This window comes from Oryctolagus cuniculus, chromosome 1 (genome assembly GCF_051225735.1).
Source record: "Oryctolagus cuniculus isolate XC-2025 breed Fujian yellow rabbit chromosome 1, ASM5122573v1, whole genome shotgun sequence".
NCBI classification, from domain to species: domain Eukaryota; kingdom Metazoa; phylum Chordata; class Mammalia; order Lagomorpha; family Leporidae; genus Oryctolagus; species Oryctolagus cuniculus.
The window spans coordinates 200,664,537-200,680,314 of NC_142867.1; the positions used below are offsets into that span (position 1 = coordinate 200,664,537).

Here is a 15,778-nt window from a genome sequence, read left to right on the forward strand (position 1 = left end):
AACAAGGGGTAGGAATGTGGGAGGGGAGGGTGGCTTACCACCTCCCCCAGGATGTTTGGTTGAAATAGGATAGGTATTTTCTTAAAGCTCCCTGTCCTACTAGGCTTCCCTTCCCCTCCCTTTGGCCACAGAGATTAGGCTTCTCCAGAGAGCTTTGGTTTTTTGGTCTGTGCCCATTGGTATTTCCTAGTTGTGGGCTTCTCTAGTACCCATGGGAGGAAGCAAAAGGAGAACCCAGGGAGTTCATTGCCACATTATCCCTTGAGTCCTGGCAGACCTAGCTGGCCCCCTCCTCTCTCCATCATTTAGAGTTTTCTTTCTTTTTTTTTTTTAAAGATTTATTTATGTATTATTTGAAAGGCAGAGTTACAGAGAGGCAGAGGCAGAGAGAGAGAGAGAGAGAGAGAGAGAGAGAGAGAGAAAGAGAGGTCTTCCATCTGCTGCTTCACCCCCTAGATGGCCACAACTGCCAGAGCTACGCCAAACTGAAGCCAGGAACCAGGAGCTTCTTCCAGGTCTCCCACGTGGGCAGAGGGGTCCAAGGACTTGGGCCATCTTCTACTGCTTTCCCAGGCATAGCAGAGAGCTGGGTCAGAAGTGGAGCAGCCAGGACTAGAATTGGCATCCATATGGGATGCTGGCACTGCAGGCTGTGGCTGTACCCCACTATGGCACAGCACCAGCCCCTAGAACAACAGAATTAAAAGATAAATTTATTTTGGTGCCCAAACATTCGTTAAATCCATGCATATTTTTTCATGCTATGCATTTTCTGTGAGCTCTTTCAGGATCCTTCATATGGATTTCATGTCAAAATTTTTTACACCATAAAACTGTTACCAGAGAAGCAAAGGGTCCTTGTCTTTACGCAAGAAAGAATTCAGGCGTGAGACAGAGAGCAGGGGAAAGCATCATAGCAAGGTTTATTAGGATAGGGACATCCATAAGAATGGATGGGCACGTTTCCAGACAGAACCTGAGAGAGAGCGCCCAGTCGCTCAGACTGGGGAGAGCAAGGTTACATGGTTGAGTGGAGAGAATACACCTGACCAGGCCAGGCAGGTGGCTCAGCAGAGAGGCAGAGGCAGAGAGAGAGAGAGAGAGAGAGAGAAAGAGAGGTCTTCCATCTGCTGCTTCACCCCCTAGATGGCCACAACTGCCAGAGCTACGCCAAACTGAAGCCAGGAACCAGGAGCTTCTTCCAGTGTGCAGTCAGTCGGGTTGAGGCCGGGGGTTTTTAACGGGATGGGTCTTGCCTCCCCACCTCTTCTCCTGGAACAAAGGACTTTTTGGATGTAAATATGAAAAATTCCTTTCTGACTTTTCCCCCTGAAGTTATCAGACGGGGGAAGCCTGGCTGGTATCGCCCCGGTTAGAGGAAGGATGGTTATTGGGTATATAAGGGGCAGGGCGTTTGAAGTGCAGATACTGGGCTGCCCCTGGAAGGTTATCAGGATGACTTCGAGATGCGGATGCTGACCTAGATGTCAATTCCTTAGGCCTTTGTCAGACACACATAAACTCATTTCTGACTTCTTACCTAACGAAACTTCTCTTGTAATTCCATTTCCATGAACTTCTGAAGCTCCCTGTGTGTTTCACGGCTTGAGTCATCCCAGCAGGGAGCTGAGTGGGAGAGGACCTGAGTGCCTGATGCGTCTTCAGAGACCCCCTGGAGATTCATCCCAAGATGATCTAGGAAAGTTCTCCTAAACATGATTCTGTTGCAATCATTTCTCCCCGGTCCCTCTCCCCCACCAAGAACAGAGCCAGCCAAATCAACCTGAAATTGATTTGAACCCCACGTGCCAGCTCTGCGACCTCACACATGTCATTTTGAAATTCCCTGAGCGTGTCTCAGTTTCTTGGTAAATTGGAGATCGTAGCGTTTGTCTTGTTTAATTCAAGAGAATGAAATGGTGAGAGTAAAATGAGGTGATTGCTTTGCCTGGTGCTTTACAAACTGTAAAGTGCTATAAAGTAAAACACAGTGGATTCAGTGCAGAGTCGAGGTTGGACCCGAGGGAGCTAGCAAGACCAGTGTAGACACTGGCCACAGCCTCAGGGGCCTGCCTTCCTCCCAGCAGAGGGAAAGAGAATTTTCAAAAGAGAAAAAATGGAAAGAGTAAAAGGTGCTAAACACACTCCTATATTTTCTTTTCTTTTTTAAAGATTTATTTATTTATTTGAAAGATAGAGTTACATAGAGACAGAAGGAAAGACAGAGAGATCCTCCATCTACTGGTTCATTTCCCAAATGGCTTCAATGGCCAGGGCTGGGCCAGGCTGAAGCCAGGAGCCACGAGTTTCTTTTCTTTTTTTTTTTAAAGATTTATTTATTTATTTGAAATACAGTTACAAAGAGGCAGAGAGAGAGAGAGAGAGAGAGAACACGAGAGAGCAGTCCTCTATCTGCTGGTTCACTCCCCAGATGGCTGCAACAGTCAAAGTTGTGTTAATCTGAAGCCAGGAGCCAGGAGCTTCTTCCAAGTCTCCCATGTGGGTGCAGGGGCCCAAGGACTTGGGCCATCTTCTACTGCTTTCCCAGGCCATAGCAAAGAGCTGGATTGGAAGTGGAGCAGCCAGGACTCAAGCCGGTGCCCAAATGGGATGCCAGCACTGAAGGCAGTGGCTTTACCTGCTACACACAGTGCCAGCCCCAAGGAGCCATGCGTTTCTTCCAGGCCTCCCATGTGGGTGCAGGAGCCCAGGGACTTGGGCCATCTTCTTTTGCTTTCCCAGGCACATTAGCATGGAGCTGGGTGGGAACTGGTGCCCATATGGGATGCCGCAGGCAGGGGCTTAACCCGTTATGCCCCAGAGCTGACCCTCCAGTCCTGTATTTTTAAAGCTGTCCCACAAACACTGAAAGATTTATGACCCAAGAAATGAGCTAAAAGCTCACCTGAGACAGGCATTTGGGTCAGTGGTTCAGACACCACTTGGGATGCCTACATTCTGGGTTTGAGTCCCAGCTCCACCCCCGGTTTTAGCTTCCTGCTAATGTGCACCTTGGAAGGCATCAAGTAATGGCTCAAATGGCTGGGTCCCTGCCACCCACGTAGGAGACCCAGTTTGAGTTCCCATCTCCTGGCTGTGGCCTGGGCCAGCCCTGGTTGTGGCAGGCATGTGGGGAGTGAATCAGCAGACAGGAGATTGAGCACACACACACACACACACACTCTTCTCTCTCTCTCTTTCTTTTTCCCTGCCTTTCAAAACAATTAAAATAAATTTGAAAAATTTCCTCTGACAAGACACAAAGAGCTTGCATATTTTTTGCGCATTGTGATAATCTCTCCCAACCCTACAGAAATATCTCATCATTCCCTTCTGTCTCTGACTCTTGGAGTCCACTGCCCGCTGCTTTAGCAATGGACTAGAACACCGGTTTTATCAAGGAGCAGAAAACACGATTAGGAACCAGAAGGGAAATGTAAGCAGATAAGGCTTCTATGAGAGCCAAGGAAGCAAGCCTCCTGCCCCTCCCCCCAGCTTTGGGAGAACGACTGTGCTGCGCCATCAGGCAAGGTTTGGAGAGTACTGGGGGCTGCTCTCCCATCACTAATGCACAGATAACGGACTTTGTAGCCCAACTCCCTGTCCTTAATATTTTACAGTGAGCCGGACAATTTGTTTTCAAGAAGCGAGCCAGGAATGCGTGCTTCTGAGTCCTAGAACCCTCGGGGCAAGACCATGTCGTCTTCACGTCATCTCTTCTGTCCGCAGAGCAACAGTTGACTTCTCGAGAGGTAACAGCATCCTTGTGATAAGCGCCCAGGTGCCTCTGCAGGCAGCCGCGGGACCTCTCTTTGTGGCCAGATAACACTTTAGCTTCCTTAATCTCAAAGAATCACCTGGGTCGTCATCATCGTTGGGTACTGTTCCCTCCCTTTATAGAAGAGCTGACTGGAGCCCAGGGCCGTGGTGTGACTTTTCCGAGGCCACACAGCAAGGGTGGGACAGAAGTAGGGTTGGGAAGTCTGGGCACTGCTTTTGTACCAGCAGCTCCCCCGCGGCGCTGGCTGAGATCTCGGAGCGAGCTCTTTCTAGCCGCCCTCCTGCGGTCCTCCCGGTCCTCCCGCAGTCCGCAGTCCGTGGGGTCCTGGCTCAGCAGAGGCTTGATGAACTGTCTTCCTGGGAGATCTACGTCAAGGCTTTGAGTATTAAAGCAGGCCTTCAGCTTCTGTGGTGTGATGCCCAAAACGCTGCACTCCCTGTGCAGTCTGGACTGACAGTAAGAGCGCTACCCGTTCAAAGGCTGAAGTCCACAGTAGGCACTCAACAATGGTTGCAGGAATGAATACATGAATGGATGTGCACTTGGAGGCCCCTGGGGGAATCATGTCATTTTAGATCTGAAAGACACCCAGGTCACTCTGTCCTGTGCCTACCTTCTACTGAGACCCAAGAGTGAGAGAACTTGGGCAGGTGGCCGGATGGTAGTAGAACCACCTGCCCCCGCCCCGTCCATTCCCAGCCCAGTGTTCTTGCCTTCATTTACTCTGCTGCTCATCAATTCAACATGAAGGCATTGAAATTGCCAATTTACCTAGTTCTGGTGTGCCAAATAAAATGTTTCTAATATCTCATCCAAAAACACACTGTTCCCTACAAAATCACAGGGTCATTGTGTCTATGTGGTTTTTTTTTTTTCTAACCCTATGGAATTTGTGCATTCCAAGGAAGAGCAGAAACACATCTTCAATCACTGCCGATGGTAAAGCTGAAATTTGAAGCAGTAAACTGTTCTATTTTGGGAACAATAGCCATGAAGTTGGGAAGAGTTAGGCTTCCTAAAGAAGAAATTGTATAGAAAGCGCACTATTAAGTCAGCTCTCAGAAGTATTTGAAGGTGAAGGAGATTAATACAGATAAAGGGAAGGTATGGACACTTAGCAGATGATAAATGGCATCCTCATTGTCACGAGAAGCAAACTGGTAGCTGAAATGGTACTTATGGGAAATAAATTCAAACCTCAGATGTTTTAGCCAGAAATCTTATTCAAATGCAGCATAGCTTCTCATTATGGGGTATTACATTGTGTCACTAAAAAAACAGGAGTGACATCGGAGAGGGGACAGCACTGTGAGAAATGCCAGTCTTACTCTATAGTAATTCTGGATCATTCAGTGCCATCCTCTTGCCCCAGATCAGCCTTCAGAGTGACAAGCAGAGATTAGAAGTGATTTCTACTTAAATGATAGCTGTTAGGGTAAAAGCCCTTGGAGCATTTTACATGTATTTTATTTGTTGGTTTATTCACCTGGTCAACAAACCTTTATGACAATCTAGGAAGGCAAAACTAAAGAAGATGTTGTCTTTCTCAGGGAGGTCATGGGGGGACACACATTCACAAACTCTGGCACAGGTGGGCTGGGTACTTTATCCGAAGGATGTATGAGTCAAAGACGGCAGCGGCACAAAGTGGGCTCTGAGAGAGACCTGGAGGAGATCAGGAAGGAGTTTTGAATTGTATTTAAAGGAAGGAGCATTTGTCTAGCAGCTTGGGGATAAAGTCGGAACCAAGGACACCTCGAGGAGGGAGATCAGAGGAGTGTTCAGGGCATGGGCGTTGCAATCGCGTGTGCATCCCAGTGCGGATGCCTTACTGCTGCGGCATCGCAGGTAAGCTCCACCTGGGAGCCTCAGTTTCTTTCTCTGCGAGACAAGCCGGGTAATCCCCGCCATGCAAACTGGCGAGGAGCTTCACTGACGGTGCTGGCTAGCAGGCAGTGGAAGCTGCTTCATTTCTTGAGACTGTTAGTGGGAGGACACCTTAGGCTGGAGGTATTTGTATTATTCTCCCTTCGCAGAGGAAGAAACCTAGAACTGAGAGGTTATGGAACTTTCCTAAAATTGCACAGGTTACGAAGTGGCAGGATTGGGACTGGAACCCAACTGATTTGGCTCAAGACAACATGTTTTTGGCACTCTGCCCTGTGCCTTTTGTTCTGTGATGCACCCTGGGAGACCTAAGGCATGTGGTGTGCAGGGCCGGGGTGAGCAGAGATGGGGCTGCCCTGTGGTTGTAGGTCAGATGGCCGAGAGCATCAAGCTTCCACCATGCTGAGCAGTTAAGACCCTGGCAAGGTCCTGAAGGAACAATGGAGAAGGCTTCAGCAGGAGAGGGACTTTTGAAAAGATCTCTGGCAGCCTGTGGAGGGGGGCTTGGAAGTGGGAAAGAGAACATTATAGAGTGCAGGCAAGAGATGGGAAGGCCCAGTGTGTCCAAGAGATGTGTACAGGCAGAGAAGGGGGCCAGCCCTGGTGCCCAGCAGGGGCTGCGGGCCTGGAAGAAGGAACAGTCTAGAACGTCCTGCTGGTTTCTAGTTTAAGGGCCCAGGGGAGGTGGTGCCATCACCCGTTGAGATGGGGAAGCAACGTAGAAGGGGTGCTGCAGGGGGAAAGAGGTGGGTTTGGCTTTGGCTTTGTTGAGACTGGGGCACTTGAGGGCCGTTCTGGAGAGGTGTGGCGGGCAGTTCTGGGGCTGGGTTTGGAGCACAGAGGTCTGGGCTGGAGCCAGGCAGCCGGGAGAACCGTGAGAGGGAAGGAAGTAAAGTGACCAAGAGGAGCACGAGGAACCTGGGCCCTGTCGGGCTGGCAGATGAGGAAGAAGCGACATTTCTGGCACAGGGCAGCTGGAAAACCATGGGGCACAGGACGGCATCTCCGGGAGAAAACTTGTCGCGGCTAGACAAGGGGGTTGAACTTGTATCTTCCTCTCTGGCAAGCGTCCCTTTGCTGGTTCATCTGCAGCAGAGATGGCGATTTGGTTCCCAATCTGGCTCTGCAGCGCAACTTTTAAGATCAAACTTTACTCGGAGAAAGTTGTAGATTCACATGCAGCTGTAAGAAACAGCTCAGAGAGGCACAAGGCTCTGGTGCTTAAAGTGTACTTTACCCCCTACCCCGTGGTTCCGGGGTTCCAGAATCCTTGGCATTTGTCCATTTCCTCTGATGGTGCTTACCCTGGGGCAGAACTCTATGCACCAGGGCCAGAGCAGAGCTGGGTGAGAGAAGCAGGCCCTGAGAGGCAAAAGGCTTACTCAGCCCACGGATCTGGGTGGCAGGGGGCTAGGGCACAGAGAGAAGGGGGCTGGGTGCAGACACCTAGGAGGCTTTGCAAAGACAGAGTCACCCAGGAGTTTCCGCAAAGGGCCCTGGGTTCGGGAAAGAAAGGCATAGAAGAGATAGGCGCTGGAGCACCTGTCTTCATCCAGGCCAGGTGAGCTCAAGGTGCTGCGATGTGGCTCCCCCCTCCCTCCCCCCTCATTGGATATCTGTGTGCCATTCCATCCCCAGTGTCATCTACAATGCCAGCGGGATGGTGCCCCTTCCCCACTGAGAGCTCCCCCTGGGGGAACCTGCCATCGCCCTGAGAACAGAGAGCAAACTCCTAGACCAGGAATTCCCCTGCTGACTCCCCCAGAGGGATCTCTGTCATCCTGGGGCTCTGCCCGGAAGCCTCTCTCCACACTCCTCCCAACGCGGTTGGAGTAAAGGTTTGCTTTTGGCGGGATCCCCTCCAGCAGACCTGGGCTGTGCTGCTGTCACAGTCCACCAGCGCCCCATTCCAGGAGGTAGCAGCTGCCCTCGCTTGCAGGCGGTGCCTCCAGGGTCTGACACAGCGCATGGCCCTAGGCGGTTCAGCACAGAGTAGAATTCTTGGAAAGAGACAGGCATTTGGGTACTATGGAGAGAGGTGCTGGGACTGGAGCCAGGAGAGTGGGGGAGATGGCGGAGTGCAGAGCCCCGGGGCGCCCCAACATTTTAGGGTTTCTAGGTCTGAGGAGTCCTGGAGGGGACCAACAGGGAGTGGTTGGAGGAACGCAGGGAGAAGGTGGCGTCCCAGCAGAAGGGAGCGTGCACAGGCTGGGAGGTGGTCTACCGGCCGCCCCTGCCCTGTTCCTTGGGCGCTAGGTGCTGCGGGAGAGGGGAGGGGGAGGGGCGAGTCGGGGTCGTCGGAGGCCCCCAGCATCCCAAAGGCCTGGTTCTGAGAGCCGGGGTGGGGACGCGGGGAAGGCAGCCGTTCCTTGGGACCTTCTGGCCCGACCGCCACCCTACGCGATGACCTTGGGGCGTCCCTCTCTTCTGCCGGCCTCAGTCTCCCCGTGGGTATTCAGCGGGCAGCCGGGTAAGGCAGGCGGAGGCAGGGCCCTGGTGGGAGCGGGACCGCCCACTGCGGCGGGCCGGGACCTCCCGCGCGGGAGCCGGGGGCGCGCGGGGCTCCTCCCCCGGGCGAGGGTCGCGGCGCCGGCAGCTGGCGGTCCCGCAGCTGCAGCCTCAGCACCTGCCGCCGCCAGACGGCGCGGGCGCGGCCGACCCGGCGCCCCCACTCGGCTGCAGCCGCGGCGCGGGAGGCGGAGCCCGAGCCGAGCCCGAGCCGAGCCGCTGCCCGAGCCTTGCCCGCTCCGGTGCCCGCCGCTGGGCGGGGCCGCTCCTCGCCGAGAGCCTCAGCCCCGCCGGGTCCGCGGCCGCGCTGGCCGCACCTCCTCTGCAGGTAAGGGCGAGGTCCTGGCGCCGCAAAGTTTTGGGGGGGCGTGGGGGCCCGCCTGTCCCCACGCCCCGGGCCTGCGCCTCGGGGAGCTGCAGGCTGCCGGCTCCGCGCCGCCCTCCACCGTGCGCTCCGCCTGCACCACCGGCGCCGGCTGACCCGCACCAGCCTCCGGCGCCTGGGTCCCCACTCCCGGCTCGGGCGCGTCCGCTGGCTAGCTCGGGACCCGCAACGATTAACTGTACGCGGGATCCATCCGTCGCTTAAGTTTCTGAGATCTGCATGGTGCAGTTGGCGGCAGGAGCGGCAAACTGGGAGGCAGACCTGGGGTCAGGTGCGGCCGCGGCCAGCGACAACTTTCTGGTGATCTACGACCAATCCTGCCTGCCCGACGGCGGCCACCTCCGGGCGCCGAGAGTGGGGGGAGTACCCCAGGGGCGATCAGCTGAAGTGCCAGGCCGATGTTGCCCCTTTGTGAGTCCAGGGGCTCCTCGGGTAGCTCAGCTCCAAGGTTCCTTGGGGGGTGGGGAGGAATGTGGGGACCCCCAGGAATCAGTGGGGGTCGGGGTGGCGATAACCTGCAGCAGCTTTGACTGGGCTTTGGGAGGGGTATGGAGTCAGCCTCTGGGATCGGGGGAAAGTCACCAGGCTTCTGGTGGCTCCTCTGCCATCTCCAGCTGCGTGACCTTGGGCAAACCCCCCGTCCCTGCCGCCAACCACTGGATTTGCCGCCCGTGAAATTGGGTGAAAGTGGTGCTCACTGAACGCTCCCTGCCTCTGGGTCTCTACGTGGAAAGGGCCAGTTCTGGTGGAGGCAGTCTCTGGCCAGGAATCCATCCAGCACTGCAAATGGGTGTTGAGAAAATAAAAGAGGCATTTGCAATTTGCTTTGGGAATCCCAAAATAGATACAGCAGGGACTGGTGAGTGCTATCTCCCCTCCTCCCTTGCTTTGGACCGTCATAAAATATTCAAGGGCATAATGATTGGTTTTCAAAGTGGCCTATAGATCAGGAAAGGTTTCTTTTCCTGAGCCGGTTATTTTTGTAAAAGCCTCAAAATCGTTGTTTGTTTGGAAAAAAGACAGCTCACCGTTCTAGGGGTCAGCATCTACTGTCTCTAGTCTGATGTGACGGCGAGATGCTTTCCAATCAAGGCGACTTAAAATGACCCGAGGCAAGCGGTGCCCGGGCAGGTGGGTCGAGGTGGGAGGGGGCTGCAGTCCTGCAGGACAGGTGGATTCTGGTGCGGTTACGGGTGGACGGAGCGCCAGGTGTGCTCTGCCTGTGGCCCGGGGTCTTGTGGCTCTGGTGCTGCAATTAGTGCCTCCCCGGTGTGTGAGTGAAATGCATCACCATGAAAAGATCCTCATGGAAGTGATTTTATGGTTTTATTTCCTTCCTAGACATCCTGGTTTTAAGTTTCAAGCTTTATGAAACCCGAGGGCTGCTGAGAGTGTGCTCCACGCCCGGGGCAGGGCCGTGGTGCCCAAGTCTGCGCTTTCCCTGGGGGCGCGCTGTGCGAGAAGCTAATTTATCCAGACCCTTCCATCTCTCAGTGCCTTCCAATGCAGCCAGTCTCTCCCCTCTTCTTTCCCTAGAGGTTCCGCAAGACTTTCTCACCACTCCTTTGGGAGGAAGCATGGGTGAAAATTGCCTACGGGCCTTAATCTCAAGGAGGCCAAGTTCTGGTGAGCAGCAGAGAGAGGGTCACAGACATGACATCCGGGCCCCTGAGAACACGCCAACTGGGGAGTCTGGCAAAGCCCAGGCAGCGGGAGGTAGGAGGAAGATTGCAACAGGTGGTGATGAGTGGGCGGGGGTGAAGGAGCAGAGTGGGGAAAACCCTGGGGGTCTGGTAGAAGACTCCAGAGCAGGGAGGGCTGTGGGAGGGACTCAGAACTTGGGCTTGGTCCCTGTGGACTTTGGGCTATTGAGCCCCGGAGCCTCACTTTGCTTATGTGTAAAAGGAGAAATGATGACAGTTGCAAACTCGCAAGATCAGGTGACATGATGTAGAGCGAACGGGTGTTTGGTGAAAGTTGGTTCCTTTTATCGGTGTGTTCTCGGGCAAGCTCAGTAAATGTTGCCGGGCACCAAATGCTGCCAGGCACCGGGCTGCAAAACGCAGGGCTTTTTGTCTTGCCCTGTGCATCGAGTTTGACCCTCCCTCTCCCAGGGCAGAGACCCTGTGACAATGTGATGTGGACTCAGGGTGCCTCCTGGCTCCGGGGGCAGGGGCTTTGGGTTCTGTGGAGGGTGCCCTGTAAGTGCTGCCCGCCGGTGGGCGGCTGCCGAAGGGTTAATCAGAAGACTCAATCCCTGCCTCCCACGAGCTTATCACTGTGTGCTCAAGGACCCAGGTGGGAGAACTTGCCAGACACAGTTCTAAATATGTTGGCTTTGTCCGTCCCTGCTGGGAACCGGGCGCTGGCTGCCTTCTGCCTTCCTGTGGGCTGTTAGGGATTTGCAGCGGTCAAAGAAGAACAGGACAGGAGGGTGAAGAGCACTTTGCCTTACCTGTGACCCCGGCTAGCACCGGGGAGCAGCCATGGCACTGCCCCTCATTTGGTCATCCCGCGGTTATTCGTGGAATGCCTACCGTGTGCCGGAGTGTGGTTCTAGGTGCCTCAGGAACCCACTGGAACAAAAGGCAAGGTGTCTGCCTTCCTGGAGTTTCTGTTCGAGCTGGGAGACTTAATAAACAAGTACATACATCAATAAGCTCAGCACTGGTTGTTCTAAGGGAAGGAAATACGCAGGGTACTGTGAAAGAGAGAGCAGTGGCTGGGGCTGGGGCTCCGTTTGTGGGTGGCTGGAGAACATCCCCCTGAGCGGCAGTGAGCTGCAGGAGACAAGGGGACAGCTCTGCCTGGAGCTCCCCAAGGGCAGTGCCACTCGGGGAAGGGCAGCTCTCTGTGGGAGAGAGCAGACCCTGGGACCTGGGCACCGCCTGGGCGGGCATCCCAGCCCCTCCACTAACACAGTGTGCTGCCACGGGTTAGCGTACCTTCTGGGCCTCAGTTGCCTCCTCTATAAGCTGGGGTAATAACAGGGTTGTTGTGAGGATTAAAGGAGCTGATATCTGCAAAGGGCTTAGAGTGATGCCACGTGTGTGTGGGAAGTGCCAAATCAAAGTTACAGTAGGCTGGGGTGGGGGAGGAAGCAGTTCCAGGCAGAGGGAGCAGCAAGCCCACAGGCCTGAGGCCCCGAAAGGGCTCCATGCCTCTCTGACAGCACAGGCCGGCAGCCATGCTTACTGGGGAGACTGCGGAACAGGCTAACAAAACCCTGTTTCAGGAGTTTTAGGAAAAGTATGTCCCTGTAGCACTGCCACACTCAGGGTGGCACAGGACGCTCGGCTGCCGCCCCTCTAATTCAGGATCCCTTCCTCTTCCTTGCTGTCTCCTCCTTGCCTCTCTGTCCCTCTCCCTCCCCGCTGCCTCTGCAAGTCCTGCAGAGTAGCACCCCCAGAGGGCCTCAGTGATGTGGGTGTGGGGTGGGGGGGCTGAGTGTCCCAGCCCCGAGCACAGCTCTGGCCCTGAGCCCTGGCTGTGGGGTGTCTGATGCCCGTCTCCCCCGGCCCCTCCCAGATGGGTAGTGGTCTATGACCTTGCCCTCTCCTCTCCTCCCTTCTTACTGCAGTCCCATCCTCTCTCAGACACGCCCCCATCTTTCCCTTCTGTCTCGGAACGCCATACCTGTGGCTGTCCACTGCACGTTAAAGTGTGAGGCCCTTTAGAAGGCTGCAGGTGTGCGTATGGTCAGCTGGGCACACAGGAAGGGTCATCTCCGTCCCATCTCAGCCCCCTCCCCCAGCCTCCACTCTGAATCCCCCTCCCTGTGGCCCCCTGCCTAGCAGGTGCTTGGTTTAGCCATGGCCTCACTCCAGGGTCTTCACCGTCCCCTGATCTCCCCGTGCACGTGGTGAGGGATGCTGCCTGTGGTCACTTGCAGGTGTGGCAGGCGTCCACTCAGCTTCTGGGAGGGCAGGCACCACGGTCCTCTCCTCTCCACCCCCAGCCATCTGCAGAGAGCCTGGCCCTTGTGCAGGCCGGATAATGCCAGTGCCATTCTCTGCCGACAAGAGCCTGTGATTTTCTTGAGCTCTGAAGTGGTTTGAGCCCAGCCAGAAACACGCACGTGGTCCTCGGTGAGCTCCTGATGCCGCGGGTGGAGGGTCCTTCCTGTGGGACGGTTGACGGAGCCTAAGGCTGAGTCTGCGTGCTGAATTCGGCTTGTCAGCATGGCCTATTTTAAGTGCATGCTTTCTGTACGTTGTGAACCTCCGAGCTTTTGACGCTAATTGCGTCATGAAAGCATTCTTTGCCACAGCGAAAGATCTTACGTGCAAACCTTTCAAATACCAGACGTGGCTTTGTCCTGAACGCCATTTGGTGTATAAAACTGCTCCCTTCTCAGACGCACACAAGACCACGACCCATACGCGTTCGTGGCAGCCACAGGGACCAGGCTAGGATTTGTCTAGGTAACTATAGACGCGACTGAACTTCTGCAGCTCTGTGCTACCAGGTGGCGTTTTTGGTTTTGGTGTCCAAAGGACAATGGGAGGCCTGACTCGCTGGCGCTTGACCCCAGGGATGTGAGTGAGGGCAGCCACCATTATTGTCACCCAAGTGCCACGGTGTTTTCTGGGGGACTGTTCCCAGCGATTAGAAGTGGCTCAGGTTTCCAGCCGTTTCCCACCCTGGCTACTCTTTGCATGGGTTCTTTCGAAGAGAAAGAGTGAAGCCAGGATCACAGGCTGGTGAAGCGCAGAGGCCACCTCGGAGTGTGACAGCATGTTCTCCTGGCCCGTCCCGAGGGCTGATCCGAGGTCCCCAGACGTTCAGGTCAGCAGGGTGACGTGGCAGAGAGGACCCCATCCACGCGGAGCGGCGCGGGGGACTCCATCGACGTGGACGGCGTGAGGGCTCCATCCACGCGGAGCGGTGCGGAGGGCTCCATCCACGCAGAGGGCTCCATCCACTGGGAGGGCTCCATCCATGTGAAGCGGCGCTGCATCCCTGCAGCTGTGGCTTCAGAGAAGACTGGTGTGCAGGCCGACGAGGAATGCGGTGCTTCCTGGCCTCTGAGCGGCCGGAGTGCAGGACGTGGGCCGGGGCTTGTGGAAACCAGGGCCGCTGACCCCTCCCCAAAACCCTGCTCCGAGGCGAACTTGTGGGTGCTAACATGCAAAGCTTCTGAGTTACTACTTTATTCTTTCCTTTGTTCCAAGTGCAGAATTTGGCAGGATGCAAAAGGAGAAGCTATTATTTTCTTTCCAACATTTTTAACTTTTTTTTCTTCATTTTATTTGAAAGGCAAAGATGTGGAGAATGACAGGAAGACAGAGATCTCCTATCCACTGGTGCCCTTCCCAAATGCCTCCAACAGCCAGGGCTGGACCAGGCTAAAGCCAGGAGCCCGGAACTCCATCTGGATCTCCCATGTGGGTGGCAGGGACCCAAATACTTGAGCCATCACCTGCTCCCTCGCGGGATGTGCATTAGCAGGAAGCTGGATGGGAGGCCAAAAATCCAGGCACTCTGAGATGGGCTGCAGGAGTTCCAAGTGATGACTTAAGCCACTGTGCTAAATGCATGCCCAGGAAAAGCAATTACCACAGCGGAGATGGAGGTGCCATTTATTTGTTGGTAGGAAGAGAATTCTGTTATTGGCTGAGTCTGGTCTCTCTGGGTTGCCCTGGACAAGGACAGCACATCCCAGCTGTCCAGGGCTCCCCTGGTCACTGTGCTCATGCCCTTGGCTGCTGGGCAGTTGGAATGTGAGGCCACTTGGACCTACAGGCTTTTCCTCCTTCTGCCTCCCTGCAGGTGCGGGCGTTTTATAAACAGAAGCGGGAAGAACTGATTATTTCTTCCCCAGTTCTTTCCCGGCGTGGTTGCAGCAGTTTGTTCTTCACGACAAACCGCGTAGTAAACTTCGTAGTTGAGAGTGTGCTTTGTCTGTATTCTGAAAACCTAGGTTCACACGGATTTTATGGGCTCTCTTAGCTGCCAGTCCTGGACCTTCCCAGAGCTGATGAAGCATGGCCTTTGTGTGGTGCAGGAATTCCCCTCGCTTGGACCTGCCAATCCCCCAGGCGCTCCCATTCCACACGCAGCGGGCTGTGATGATTAGAAAGTTCTTTGTCATGTTGAGCCCCAAATCTTCCTGCAGGCAGTGGCTGCTCCCTTGGCCCGGAGCCTGTCTTTTGAAGCCCCGCAGAAATCCATTTCTTCTGCCCATTCCTTGGGTGTTCAGACATAGAAGCAAGGCTCAGGAGTCCTCACTTCCCTGGTGGACGCCCCACATTATCCAGTCCCCCAGCAGGGCAGGGCTGAGAACTGGACACAGCTGGGAGGGGGCCGTCTGATCAGCCCAGAAGAGAGCAAGGCCACCGCAGACTCTGCGCGCGTCAGCACTGCCTCAGGCCTGACCCGACCCCCTGGGGCTGGCATCTTGGGCCTCTGGGAACCCACATGTACTTGACTGTCGGACAGATCTGCCAGACTGAGGAGTGCCCTGGACTGGTGGCTGATGCGGGGTGGCCCTGGGTGAGCCGGCCCCCACCAGACTCAGGTCCCTCATGGCTCTGACTGCTTCGAAGGGGCTCTGTTGGTTCCCCAGGGGTGTTCATCACAACCCTGGGTTAAAGCAACAGAAACTTGTCCTTTGTCACAGCTCCAGGGGGCCAGAGCCAGACACCATGAGGGTTCCCCTCATTGCCCCCTCCAGCTTCTGGTAGCTGCTGGCGTTTCCCGGCCTGTGGCGGCCTCGGTCCAGTCTCGGCTTCCTTGATCCCACTGCTTCTGCCTCTGTCGGTGCCAGGTCTCTCCCTGCCTCACCCTTGTCGGGGCGCTTGCCGTGGGCCTCAGAGCCCTGCGGGGTCCTCCAGGGTCCTCTGGGGAAAGCTGCTCCCCTGAAGACCCTTCCTGTCATGACAACGCGCAGAGACCCTCTCCCCGGACGGCATCACAGTCACAGCTTCCTGGGATGGGACCCCGGATGTCCTGGGCTCTCTGCTGTCCCCACCGATCCAACTCTGTCTTCTGACTGTGTTGGGTCCCAATGCCCCAGGCTCACTGGCCAAAGGTCTTCATTCTGCGAGTTCTGGGTCTCCCCCTTCCTGCAGCATTAGCCAATGTTCTGGGGGTCCATCCCTGACGGACGCGGTGGGCGGGGCCTCCGGATAAGGCTGCCCAGGACAGCCTACATTGCTCTGGTGCACACCCTCAGGCTGTCCTGCATGCACCAGCTAAGTAGTGCAGGTTCTATT

General features: G+C 55.3%; 1 protein-coding gene across 2 annotated transcripts in view; it reads left to right on the forward strand.

Moving 5' to 3' along the window:
- FRMPD1 (FERM and PDZ domain containing 1) overlaps positions 1-15,778 on the forward strand; it is a 184,000-nt gene that overhangs the window by 76,246 nt on the left and 91,976 nt on the right. The window contains exon 2 of one of the 2 annotated variants that reach the window (XM_017350594.4): positions 3,621-3,752. The gene's annotated coding sequence lies outside the window, so the exon portion shown is untranslated. Of the gene's footprint in view, positions 1-3,620; positions 3,753-8,173; positions 8,505-15,778 lie in introns of those variants that run through there. The other variant, XM_051843909.3, reaches the window with a different exon arrangement.